At 43.1% G+C, this 12,356-nt stretch overlaps 2 long non-coding RNA genes across 3 annotated transcripts in view; one reads left to right on the top strand and one right to left on the bottom strand.

The window, feature by feature from the left end:
• Positions 1 to 390, bottom strand: part of LOC103277810 (uncharacterized) — a 60,316-nt gene extending 59,926 nt beyond the window's left edge. For both annotated transcript variants that reach the window (XR_010002919.1, XR_010002918.1), the window contains exon 1: positions 277 to 390. This is a non-coding gene — a long non-coding RNA (uncharacterized LOC103277810). The remainder of the gene's footprint in view (positions 1 to 276) is intronic.
• The window catches only part of LOC134296273 (uncharacterized), a 49,487-nt gene extending 39,819 nt beyond the window's left edge, over positions 1 to 9,668 (top strand). Inside the window, exon 3 of the long non-coding RNA XR_010002917.1 lies at positions 9,530 to 9,668. This is a non-coding gene — a long non-coding RNA (uncharacterized LOC134296273). The remainder of the gene's footprint in view (positions 1 to 9,529) is intronic.
• The last annotated feature ends 2,688 nt before the right edge of the window (positions 9,669 to 12,356 follow it).

The following is a 12,356-nucleotide window of genomic DNA, read 5'->3' as shown; positions in this document are numbered from 1 at the left end:
ATGTTTTTCATTACTTTGTCTCTCAGTTGCAAAACATTTGCCACTCCTCATTCTACCCTCAGTTGTCTTTGGAGATAAGAGTGCCTTCCGACTAGGAGACACACAGAGAAAGAAATGTGGAAACCACATGGCAAAATATATAGGAGTCCAGCTCTGGAGCTCTATAGATTTTTAGTAGTAAGAGCTGTTAAGAACACACTGCTTTTAAAACAAAGAAGAGCATGGAAAGAGTCTCTTCCCCCACCCTCAATTTTTCAAAAAAGTTAAAGAACTTACCCTTTTGAAAAGTTCCCTCTTACAAAGGATAATTCCATTTCCCCTCCTTTGGTTTTACTACTTGGTCTTATATATGCTGTCAGAGCATGCTGAGTTACAGCCAACAGCTTTAATTCTTTTCCCTCTATCCTCCCTCTCACCCCACAGGAAAATTGTCTTTAAATAGAAGAGTGTGAAAATTGCCTCCATGCCAATTTCTGGCCAGAATAAGAAGCAATAACTTATCATGAGGTTTACTGCTGGATAGATGGCTCTGACATTTGTGTGTTCTCCTCCCCACCCTTTTCATGAAAAAGATTTTTTTCCCTAGAGATTGAATTCCCCCTCCCCTTTACTGCACAAGGTCAAATCATGAAATCTCTTGTCCTATCTGTCACCAGTGGGCTTGTTCATGATGACTGGGCCAGGGAACACTTCTTAACAAAAGGCTATGCAGTCCCAGGGGAAACTCTTCCAAGATTTTTATCAGCTGAGTTTTTGTTTCAAGGGATTTATTCTCATCAAATGGCTTCCTGCCACCCCTTGGAAAACTGAATTACTCTAAGGGACATGACATGCAAATAAAGGAAAACATCATAGTCCTTCTGGCTTGGGTAACCATAGAGAAGAGAAAAGGCATGCAGAAAGGGGGCCGAGAGCTAGAATGTTATAGGCCAAAGTGTTAAAGGTCTCAAAAGCAGGATGGGGCTTAAGTTCAGTGAAACATCAGTATGGTACAAGATTAGAAATTGGAAATTATCTGTCCCCCTGCCCTTGTCTATGAGTGGGTGGGTGGGTCACACTATGTGATGACTCATGGGCCATGTAGTCCCGTTCCTAGTACTATTGTGGCAGATGAAGAGGAAAACTTGGGTTTTCCACCGTTTCAGCCAGAATTGGAGCCCTTGCACCTGCAAGATGTTTGGCCACGAGAAGTCAGCCAAACAAGCCTTGAGCAGAAATCTCCCCCATTTTCTCGCCGGGATTATTATAATAAAGATAGAAGCGCTCGGGAGGCGACTCGCAGGAGCGCCAGGATAGCTGCCAGACAATTAGCTGATTAAGTCTGTTTCCCTTGGGAAACTTTAAGGAGTCATGCATCTGGACACAGTATGGGTTTCGTTTCTTGTTCCCCAGGGAAAGTGTTCCTTGGCGGGAAAACAAGATCCTATATAGGTGTTTGCCCGCAAAGAAATCCTTGCGGAGTCAATTCGTCAGCTGGAGGAGTGAGATCGTGTGTAGACTTCGTACTCCAGTTTCCTGTTCCCCGGACCAAGTTTCCAGCCTTGCCTTGTCCCGCGTTTGCCCACGGATCAAGTTTCCAGCCTTGCCTTGTCCCGCGTTTGCCACGGATCTTGTTTACTCTTGTTGCCTCGTTTCAAGTCTTGTTCTAGCCAAGTATCAAGTTTGCTTTCCAGCCTGATTGCCAAGTTTCTATGGACCTAAGGACCTTGTCATTTCCCCACACTTTGCTTGGCAAAGTGTGTGTTTCGGTTATTGGATTATAACTTTGGACTTTAATATCACATATTGGACATTATTTTCCTGGACTATATTTGACCTTTCCTGAAAGGTCTACTTCTGAACTATATTCTACACTTGTTTTTATTGACTTTATATATTTTCTTAATAAAGATATTAGATAGATTCTGGTCTCTGCGCATGGTTATTGGTGCTCTGCAGCCAGGGTCCTGACACACTAGGAAAGTGCTGAGCTGAAATTTGTCATCCAAGAAACAAACTGATTTTTAATGCCAGCTTTAGGAGGGGGAGAGAATTGTTAGTTCCACTGAGTCCCTCTTCTGTGATTATGCCATTTTTTTTCTTCCTTGGAGAGGGAGAGATCCTCAGTGTCGCATCCTTTGATTTAGAAGGAATGAGTGATATAATATAGCTTACTGGTAGTGTGAATTGTTTGTAATTGGAACAGAGCAGTTCAGAAAGTTAGACAGCTTTAGGGAAAGACTGGGCAGCAATGCACCAAAGGTGCTGTACAGTCGCCCCATCCACAAATTTGCGAGTTTAACATTTACAGATTTGAGTATTTGTGAATTTGTCTCTCTAGTAATCATAATATTCTCCAGTACAACTCTATAGTCAACTTCAAGTTGAAGTTGATCATAAAGCCATATTGGAGGACACTGAGATACCCAGAGAGGGGTTCTGTCAGGTTAAAAAAATAGCATTTTGCCACTTTTGCAGGGATCCTGTGCTCAGGATCAGAACTGGGTTGGACCAGGATCTAGAAGTTACAATTTTGAAGCAGCTACAAAAGTGTGACTAAAAATGTTGATGCAAGTTTTTTTAATGTATGTTTATTATTACTTTTATTACTGATGTTTATACTACAGTTGGAAAGGTATGATTGATAGAGAATAGTAGAAAAAAGGGAGAAATTGTCAAGAGTCAGACGCCAGTTAACATACAAACAGAGTTTATTCCGAAGATAAGCCAGAAAATAACATAAACACAGGAAATATCCTTGAAACACTTCACTTTTCAGTGTATCGAGAGTAGATTGGACAATAATAACTCAAAAACGAGCCACGCTAATTTCCCATGCTGGCATTCAATAAAAAACTAAATAACGCTTCAATTCAGCTTTGGAAAACAAATAGAGTTAATTGCTGGAAAATAAACAAACTAGAAAAGCAATAAAGCTGCTTCCACGGTGCAGATAAGCCGAAAGCCTCAAAGGGATTATGAATAGCCGTCGTCAGAGGAATCCAAGGTCAGGTCAGGAGGCAGCAGAAATTCCGAAAGACAAACCAATAGTCAGAAGCCGGGAGTAGCCGTCAGTCAGAGGGTGTAGACAGAAGACAGGTCAAATTCAATCCAAAGTCCGAAGAGGGTGCAGTCATCCAAAACAGGTCCACGATAAGACACAGGGAGAGCCAAGCTAGGTGATATCAGCAGATTCAAATCATAGTCCAAGTCCAGTCTTCATGGAAACACAGAGATCCCAATGGCGCCTCAGCAACACCTTGCCACACGCAAAGTGCAGTGGCCAAACATTCCCATTTTATTCCCCTTCCTCCTGGGTGACCAAACACACACACCCAAACACCAGGTGTCCCAAATCTACTCAGAGTCTGAACTCCACACAGCTAGAGCTCGTGGATCTGGAGTACCTAGCAATTCGTCGGAGTCCCAATCATCCTGCCCACACTTAGCCCCATGAACACTTAAAGAACCATCCTCCCTTCTCCAAGCATCCCAATTGGGATCAGCTCCTGCAGAAACCCCAGGTTCAGAAGTATCCATAGGCCCCAAATCCCCAGACATCTCCGGTGGCTGTGCCCATTCAGTGCCTGCTTCCCCAGCCACCACCTGTTCCTCAGCATCCATCTCCCCATCTGAATCTTCCTCAGAAGATCCCCAATATAGCTCTCTAAGTCACTTCCTGCGCAACTCCTCCAGTGAACCCTCATCACGAGGGTTTTTTCTTCCTCTTCGAATTCCATCACCATCAACCATAATCCCCGAAGGCGCAGTCACAACAGAAATAATCCACTTAAAATGCCTGTAAAACACCTCTAAAAGTAAATTTTAAAAGTAACGAGAAAATGTTGCTTCTGTGGTGGGAGCCCAACCCAACCTAGGGTGACTTCATCTCTCTGTCTGGTAGTACATCTGTCCATCCAATGAACTGGGGTTGGCCTTGATGGCCTCTACTCAAATTCAGAGGTAATCTCTCTGTTGTTTCCTTTGAAAACAATCAGTTTTTATGTTCAGGGCACATCTGGAGCATTGAACTATCTGGAACAGAAAGTGTGGGGGGGACCTTTTTGTGCTTTGTAATCATCTAGATGGAAATGGTTAGATCTTGCCATTTGTGAATCTATGTAGATTTCCATGTCTGAGGCTCTTTGTCCCATGTTTATTTGCTTGCTTTGGCACATTCTTGGACATTGTGCACTAAGCTCTGCTAATTCTGTATCCATGAATTTGTCCTTACAAGCTTTGACATTTCTGTTTTATTGGCTGCACTTGGAATGTTTTATCTGCCTATAATTGTTCAGGATGCTTTGGGATTTGTTTCACATCAGATCTTTATCTGTGGAAGCTTGGGAATAGGATAAAAAATCTGTCTTGTGCAGCGGGATGTTCTTTCCCAGATCTTCCTTATCATTACATGGCAAGTTCTCCAAATCAGGATGGAATCCTCTCACATAAAACTCTCACACACTTCAGTTACATTCAGTCCAGCATATTTACTTCTGGTACAAAGACAAGTGCAATTTTTAAAACTATCTTGCCTTGAAATGTTTTTATTCTACTTGTCTCTACATGAGTACAACCTGCATGCAGAGAGAAAAGCCTAGGGCAATGATCATTATTCAGGAGAAAGAAGGTTGTTGTTTGCTTCTTCATGTAAGCAATAACATATCTTCTTTGCAATCTGATCTATTGTCTGCAGGCACAGACATTACTGCTTATCCTCATAAATTGATTTATAATTTCTCATGCATATTGCAAACTAGTGGATTTGCCTGGAGAGAAATGACATAGTAGTAAATTTTGTTGTAAGTGAGCTCACCAAGACAGCCACACCCTGGAAGAAAAACCAAAGCAAAAAAGGATCATCCAAAAAGGTAGCCATAGCCATGCCATTGATCCATGTATTCACTTCTTCCTGAGTAGATCCACTGATGAAAACAAAGGGGCACTCTTCTTCACTCCTTTCCATCCAAACATTGCAAAGCAGATTTTGCAGGGTGGTCTCATTTCTTCTGGATACTTGAAAGGTTGTCAGGATCATCCCAAAGCCATTCCTAAGAAAGGTGTACACTCATTTTGTCAAACAGCCTGAAGTTATGATTATTAATCAGATATTCATCTCTTTTATGTTTAGAATAAAGGGATTGGCTGTGGGAAACATGGGGGGGGGGAGAAATTCGTTCTGAAATCTCTTGGGGTCTTGAATAACATGTTTTTAAAGTCTCCACAGTACAGTAGAACCTCTACATGAGAATGTCCCAAGAGTATCTTTTAATGTACAAATCCTCCCTCTGCCTAGAGTGACCTTTTGACATTTGACTTATGACCAGTGCAAAAGAGACCTCTTTCCCCCTAAACCAGTTCTAGCAGCAAGGCAGAGAAAAACAACACCTGGACTGGATTCCTAACTGGAGAGACTCTGGCTCTGCAAGGTAGAAACTCCAGCTCCATGTGAGTGTTTCCCCTGAACATTCTGGGAGGAGTCCAATCTAGAGCTCCCACTCCAGAGATTGCAGTCCACCCTGGGGCAGAAGACCCTCAGCCTAAACAGCGAGTACAGGGCTTCAAGCAGATTGGAGCCGCCATTGTATCTCGTGGCTCAGTGCCTCAGCCTGCTTGCTTTTGCCTGCATGCTCTTCTCCACTTTTGGAGATTGTTGTCCACTTGTGTGCTTTTTATTCCTGGTACAGTATGTTTCACTTCAGGGAGAGAGCAAGAGGGAGAGGGAGGCAGGCTGGAATTACAGTATGAAGAAAATGATGATGTTTTGCCTTTCTGTTACACTGGCCAACACACATTTTGTTGTCTCAAATGTGTTTCCTTGCCACAGTGGCTGTGTGGAACCAAGCACTGCCTATCCCTGAACATTTTATACACCTACTTGCTGTGCCCGGCCACGCGTTGCTGCGGCTTATGGGAATCATTTGTTGGCCAGGTGGAATAGCAGTGAATAGCCTTGCAGCCTCAAAGCCTGGCTGTTTTCTTCTGTTGGGAATCCTTGTTTGGTGAGCTGGAATGCAACGAAATAGGTTTGTTGCTTGGAAGGCTTGGCACTTGCATTCTAGGGGAATTTTTTTTGGGCTGCTAGAATTGCAATGAATAGCCTCGCTGCTTCAAAGCCTGGCTGCTTTCTATCTAGTGGAATCATTGGTTGGTCAGCTTCAATAGTACAGAGTAGTATCGCTTCTTCAAAGCCTGGCTGCCTTCTACCAAGGTTAATCCTTTGTTGGTCTGGTTGAATTGCACTGAAGAAAGTGGTCAGGCTTTAAGGCTGCAGGGCTATTCATTACTATTCCACATTCCCATAAGCCACAGCAATGCGTGGCCGAGCACAGCTGGTTACTTATAATTTATAAAGGGCATTTTTTATTTTTAAACAAATAACAAAAAAATGGGGTGATCTTTTGGGGACCTGAACAGATGTTGTGAATGCGCCTTTGGAGACTGTGAATGATAGTGGTGGGATCAGGAGAGGAAGGAAAAACCCTCGCGAGGAGGGCTCGTTGGAGGATTTGTTTAGGAAAAGGGTCAGGGAGACTGATGGGGAGTCTTCTGAGGAGGATTCATGTGGGGATCCTGAGGTGGAAATGGATGCTGGGGAACAGGTGTTAACGGAGGAATTGGGCACGGGCACCGGAGATGCTTGGCGACAAATTGGGGCCCATGGATACTGCTGATGCTGGGGAAGCTTGGGTGTCTTCAGAAGCAGATCCAACTTGGTCTGCTTGGAGGAGAGAGAGGGGGTCCACAGGTGTGGATAGAGTTGGGCATGGGCAGGATGATTGGGACTCTGATGAGGAATTAGGAACGCCTGACCCAAGGGCATTGGCTGTGTGGAGTTCTGATTCAGATTAAGAAGTTGAGACACCTGCTCTTTGGGCGTGGATAGTTTGGAAGCCCAGGGAGACCTGGATATATTGGGGTTGTTTGGCCATTATACCTTGCGTGTGGCAAGGTGTTGCTGGGCGCCATTGGGTTTCCTGTGTGTGTTACTGAAGACTGGACTGGGACTTTGCAACGGATGTAAGTTTAATCTGGGTTATTCTGCAATGGAGGGCTGGAATTGTGTGCGTTTTCCTGGACTACACTGTTATTACTATTTTGTATTAGCTGCTGTTTGCCCTCGTTGCTTTGGCTCTCTGTGCCATTTCATGTTGTGACCTTCTTGGATGACTTCAACCTCTCAGACCTTGGACCTTGGACTGGAACTTGACTTGGCTTTGCTCTTCGCGGTCAATCCTTGGCTTGGCGTTGTTTTCTATTCCGTGGCTGTCTGCTGTTGCTGACTACTACCTTCACTCCTGAAACCGACGCTATCTGCTTATCCCGGCTTCGGGCTTGACGACGTTCTCCAGCTCTGCTCCTTTAACTCCTGGCTTGGCGTTTGCTTCTGCAGCAGCTTGGCACTGCTGGTTTATCCCAACTTCGGACCGGCTTGACAACGCTTTCCCGCTCTGCTCCTTTAACTCTTGGTTTGGTGTATGTTCCAGCAGCAGTTGCTGCGAACTCACCAGCGTCTCGCTGTTTCGCTGGCTTTGCTGCTCTCAACTGGGAGTTCCCTAGCTCAGTTTGGGCGTTTGTTTGTTTTGAACTCCTATTTGTACTTTTGAGTTTTGGGAAAGGTTTGTGAGCTTCAATACTACTTGCTTTAGTTTATGCCTCCATTTTTCAGCCCATTGTGAACTTTTGGGTCAAGTTCTAGAACTTTAAATTTAACCTGGATTATATCTCTGGCTAATCCGGATTATTTGCCAGTTCTTGTTTTTTGGGGTTTTACCCGCTTGTTCTACTTAATAACACTGAAAGTTAAGTGTTTTAAGTCTTTTTAGTTTGTTGAGCTATTTTTTGGACTGTTGCTTTAATAAACTATTTTTCTCTCTAATTGGCGTCTGACTTTTGATAACAGATTAATCACAATTCAATGCACTTCAATAGGAAAATTCACTTTGAGAGAAAAATGTTTTGACTTTATAACATGATTACAGAATGAATTAAATTCTTAAGTCAAAGTATCACTGTATTATAAACTCATAGAGTTGAACGGGGCCTCATAGGTCAACAAGTCCAATTCACTATTAATTGCAAGATCTCCATCTAAATTATCCCCACAGAAATGTAACTGGCTGGCCTCTATTTGAAGACATTCAGAGAAGGGAACCATGCAATTCCAGGTTCCATTGCCAAAACTGTTCCTACTGTCAAGAAGTTCCTTCTAATGTTTGATTGACTTCTAGCCTCCTGTAGCTTAAAAACAGACCTGTTCCTACTCTTTATGGTAAAAGTAAAGGTAAATGTTTCCCCATGACATTTAGTCATGTCTGACTCTGGGGTGTGGTGCTCATCTCCATTTCTAAGCCAAAGAGCCAGCGTTGTCCATAGATGCCTCGAAGGTCATGTGGCCAGCATGACTGCATGGAGCACCATTACCTTCCCTCTGAAGTGGTACCTATTGATCTACTCACATTTGCATGTTTTTGAATTGCTAGGTTGGCAGAAGCTGGAGCTAACAGTGGGAGCTCATTCTGCTCCCTGAATTCAAACCGCTGACCTTTCAGTAGCAGAGTATAGAACTGCCCCTTCCTCTTTTGAGATATTTAAAGAATTAAATCAAGTCACCACTCAATCTCCTCTTCACCAAGATTCCCCATACATTTTGTTCTGCTTATTTGTGAACCTGCACCAACTTACTTCATCCTTCTGAAAATGATATGCCCAAAGCTGAACTCAGCACTCCAGATGTGTCCTGACCAGCATAGAAATTTAATGTGTCTATTATTTCCCTATGCTTGTGGTAATGCGGATTAAGTAGCATTCATCTTCTTTACTGCATTCTGTCCCCCCACCCCAATATTTTCAAGCTCTGGTTGATTGTATCCATGGATGGAGAGCCAGTATTTATTTTAATCAGTAAGCTGCCATGAGTACCAGTTTTTGGGAGGATTATGATATTTTTGTACATTATGATATGCCCCCGCTGGTGCAGTGGGTTAAATCTCTGAGCTGCTGAACTTGTTGACCAAAAAGTCGGCAGTTTGAATCTGGGGAGCAGAATGAGCGCCTGCTATTAGACTTAGCTTCTGCTAACCTAGCAGTTTGAAAACATGCAAATGTGAGTAGATCAATAGGTATCGCTCCAGCGGGAAAGTAACAGCGCTCCAGGCAGTCATGCCAGCCACATGACCTTGGAGGTGTCTAAGGACAACCCCGGCTCTTCGGTGTGGAAATGGAGATGAGCACCAACCCCCAGAGTTGGACACGAGTAGACTTAATGGCAGGGGAAAACCTTTATCTTTACCTTATGGTAAAAAATAACTTAAATGTAAAAAAGCTCTTTTAATCAGCTATAGTACAAAAAAAATTTTAAATGTCTTTTTTTTCTTATTTATAAGAAAGATATAAACTATATTTGTATCCTTGCAGGGTCCCTTACTTTTGAGAAGGAGGGTGCTATTTGTTGCTCTGCCTAGGGAAGCAAAGTATTTTGCATCAGTGCTGTTTAAACCTGACTCCTGCAAATTCGTTTTAAAGAGATTCTTTGTCTTTTGGGTTCTAGAACGAAGCCTCGTGTCAGGCAATATTGGCATCCCTCCTCATCTGATTTACACCTGTCAGTGGCCAGCCTACACCACTTATACCTCATCTGTGGTCAAGAAGCTTGTGGAGGAGGATAAGTCAAAAATTGAAGAGTTTCTGGGAACACCAAGGAGGAGCTCTGATGGATCACCCAGTAGCCAAGCTAACCTCTCCCAGAAGAAGCACAGCCTTGGGTTTCAGGAAGAAGGTATAACTGGAGCACTTCCAGTGACACCCCGATTCAGCACAACAGTTAGCCCTTTTGGGGTTAGAAAAGACTCAGCATTTGGCTATAGTGCCTTGGAGATGGGGAGCAACGATTCAGCTTGGGGCCCCTCTGTTACCCAGAACTTGGTCATTTTTTCCAGAAGAAGAGTCCCTCTCCGTGTTCTGCCAATGAAGCTGGCAGATGTTGCCAATAAGAGGAAAGGCAAGCACGTATCTCTGCAGGAATAGCACCTTTACTGTGGCACTATGAGGAGCTACCTTAAAATCTCTCAGCAACTGACATGTATCATTAGATCCTTTTCTTTATCATTTTGACTGGTTGTCAAGTATGTAACATAAATGGAATGCAGGGAAGTATACATCACTGGTAACAAATAAGAGTGCATATGCAGTCCCTAGGTTATAAATAAGAGAGGTTCTGTAATTTTGTCCTTAAGCTGAATTTGTATGTACGTTGGAACAGGTACATTTTAAAAGTGTAACTCTAGCTCATTGTTTAAAGTTTAGGATAGCATAGGGAATGGTTAATACCCCTGTAACATTTGTTTTGCTGTCTGTGCCCCTGTTCAGAAGATTTCACCTCACTTTCCATCCCTGTGATAATTGGATTTTGAAAACATTGGCTTGTTGTGAAAACAAGGATTGGTGAGAAAGCTTTAGTTGAGACACCTTTTTCCCATGATAACTCTTCCAGGAGTGAATTTCCCTTCTGAGGGGTAGATTTCTCTCACTTCTTGTTGTCTTACCCCCATTCTTAATTAGGAGTTGTTTGTAAGTTGGATGTTTATAACTTTGCAATTGGCTGTATATGAAAAATGAATTTCAAGCATTAGAGGACTTTTCACATATTCACAAAAGCAAGCCAAAGGAGGAATGGAGGCGTAAGAGGTTTATCTCTGATTCTCCCAGCTTTCCTACTCTCAATTAATTTAAATGGCACATACCGTGTTTCCCCGAAAATAAGACCGTGTCTTATATTATTTTTTGTTCCCAAAGATGCTCTAGGTCTTATTTTCAGGGGATGTCTTACTTTTCCATGAAGAAGAATTCGCATTTATTGTTGAACAAAAAAAGGAACATTTATTATATACTATACAGTAGTTGTCATCACAAACCAGCATAACCAAACTGTGAACCCTATCAAGAATTTCTTGTTACTACCATTATTTCCATGTACAACACTCTTTGGTACGTACATTTACCGATCCTGCATGCTCTGGTGTTCTGTTCAGCGGACATGCTTCCAAACAAAAACTTTGCTAGGTCTTACTTTCGGGGGAGGCCTTATATTTAGCAATTCTGCAAAACCTCTACTAGGTCTTATTTTCTGGGGATGTCTTATTTTAGGGGAAACAGGGTATACATACAGAGCTGTGTCATATATACACAGTACAAGAAATCTCCACTGCTCTTGATTTTGAGCAGTAAGAATCATATGTTAGCAGACATGTTCAAGCACATAATTAGATGGGAGGGAGCAGAGTGACAGGAAAGGTATGGACCCATGGCACCACTGAGTTTACCAGTTTAGTAGATGTGCCAAGTAAGGGCCATAGAAGTCGTAGTAATATCAAAGTGCCAGTGAGTACTCATGCATTATGCAGAAAAAACAATTGTGTTCAAATTTCAATATGAGTTATAGCACTGTTCAGAGTGAAGTTCATTCTGAAACACTAGCGATTTTGGGCTACTTTCAGGCCTTCATTTTACAAGGCAGGCAAACGAGCCTTGCAGCTGGACTGTACCTTTGGTTCCTATTGTATGACTTCATATACAGCTCACTGCCAATCTGCTTTCCACTCTTCCATTCCTAGCTATTAATGGGTAAAGCCCATCAATAGCTCCCAGTCCTGCAATGTTCCCATCACATATCTTGGTACAGTTGCTACCTTTCACTTCTGTGTTAGCATGCTAGCAGCAAAATGACATCAAGGGCTGGGATTCTCCCCACTTCACTTTTCACAAGCTGGCTATTTCCCTTTTCATTTTATACTAGCTTGGAGACCTGGCGGTGCCCGGGTTATTAGAACAGTGGTCCCTAGGTGTTTTGGCCTACAAGTCCCAGAAATCCCAGCCAGTTTACCAGCTGTTAGGATTTCTGGGAGTTGAAGGCAAAAACATTTGAGAACCGTTTTATTGGAAGAAGGCATTGTTTGTTTGCTTTGTTAAGTGTGGTCCAGATCCGTCATTGGCTGGGTTCCATGCTGTCTGGATAATAGTGAACTACAACTGCCAGGTTCCCAGGGCAATCACCCCCAAACCCTGCCAGTATTCACAGTTGACCATGTTGGGTCTTTGTGCCAAGTTTGGTCAAGATCAGACGTCAGCTGGGTTCAGTGCTTTCTGGATGCAGGTGAACTCTAACTTCCAAAATCAAGGTCCATTCGCACTACCCCCTGCAGTATGTTCAGTTGGTCATGGGGATTCTCTGTGCCAAGTTTGGTCCCAGTCAATTGTTGGTGGGGGTCACAGTATCAGTGAAGGTACTGGAAGTCCTATCACCCATGGCCAGTGTGGTCCAGATGTATTGTGGGCTGGGTTAACAGTACTCCCTGGATGTAGGTAAAGTACAACTCTTT

This window comes from Anolis carolinensis, chromosome 2 (assembly GCF_035594765.1).
Source record: "Anolis carolinensis isolate JA03-04 chromosome 2, rAnoCar3.1.pri, whole genome shotgun sequence".
NCBI lineage: Eukaryota > Metazoa > Chordata > Lepidosauria > Squamata > Dactyloidae > Anolis > Anolis carolinensis.
The sequence above is the reverse complement of the archived record's forward strand: the minus strand, read 5'-3'. Positions and strand labels throughout refer to the sequence as shown.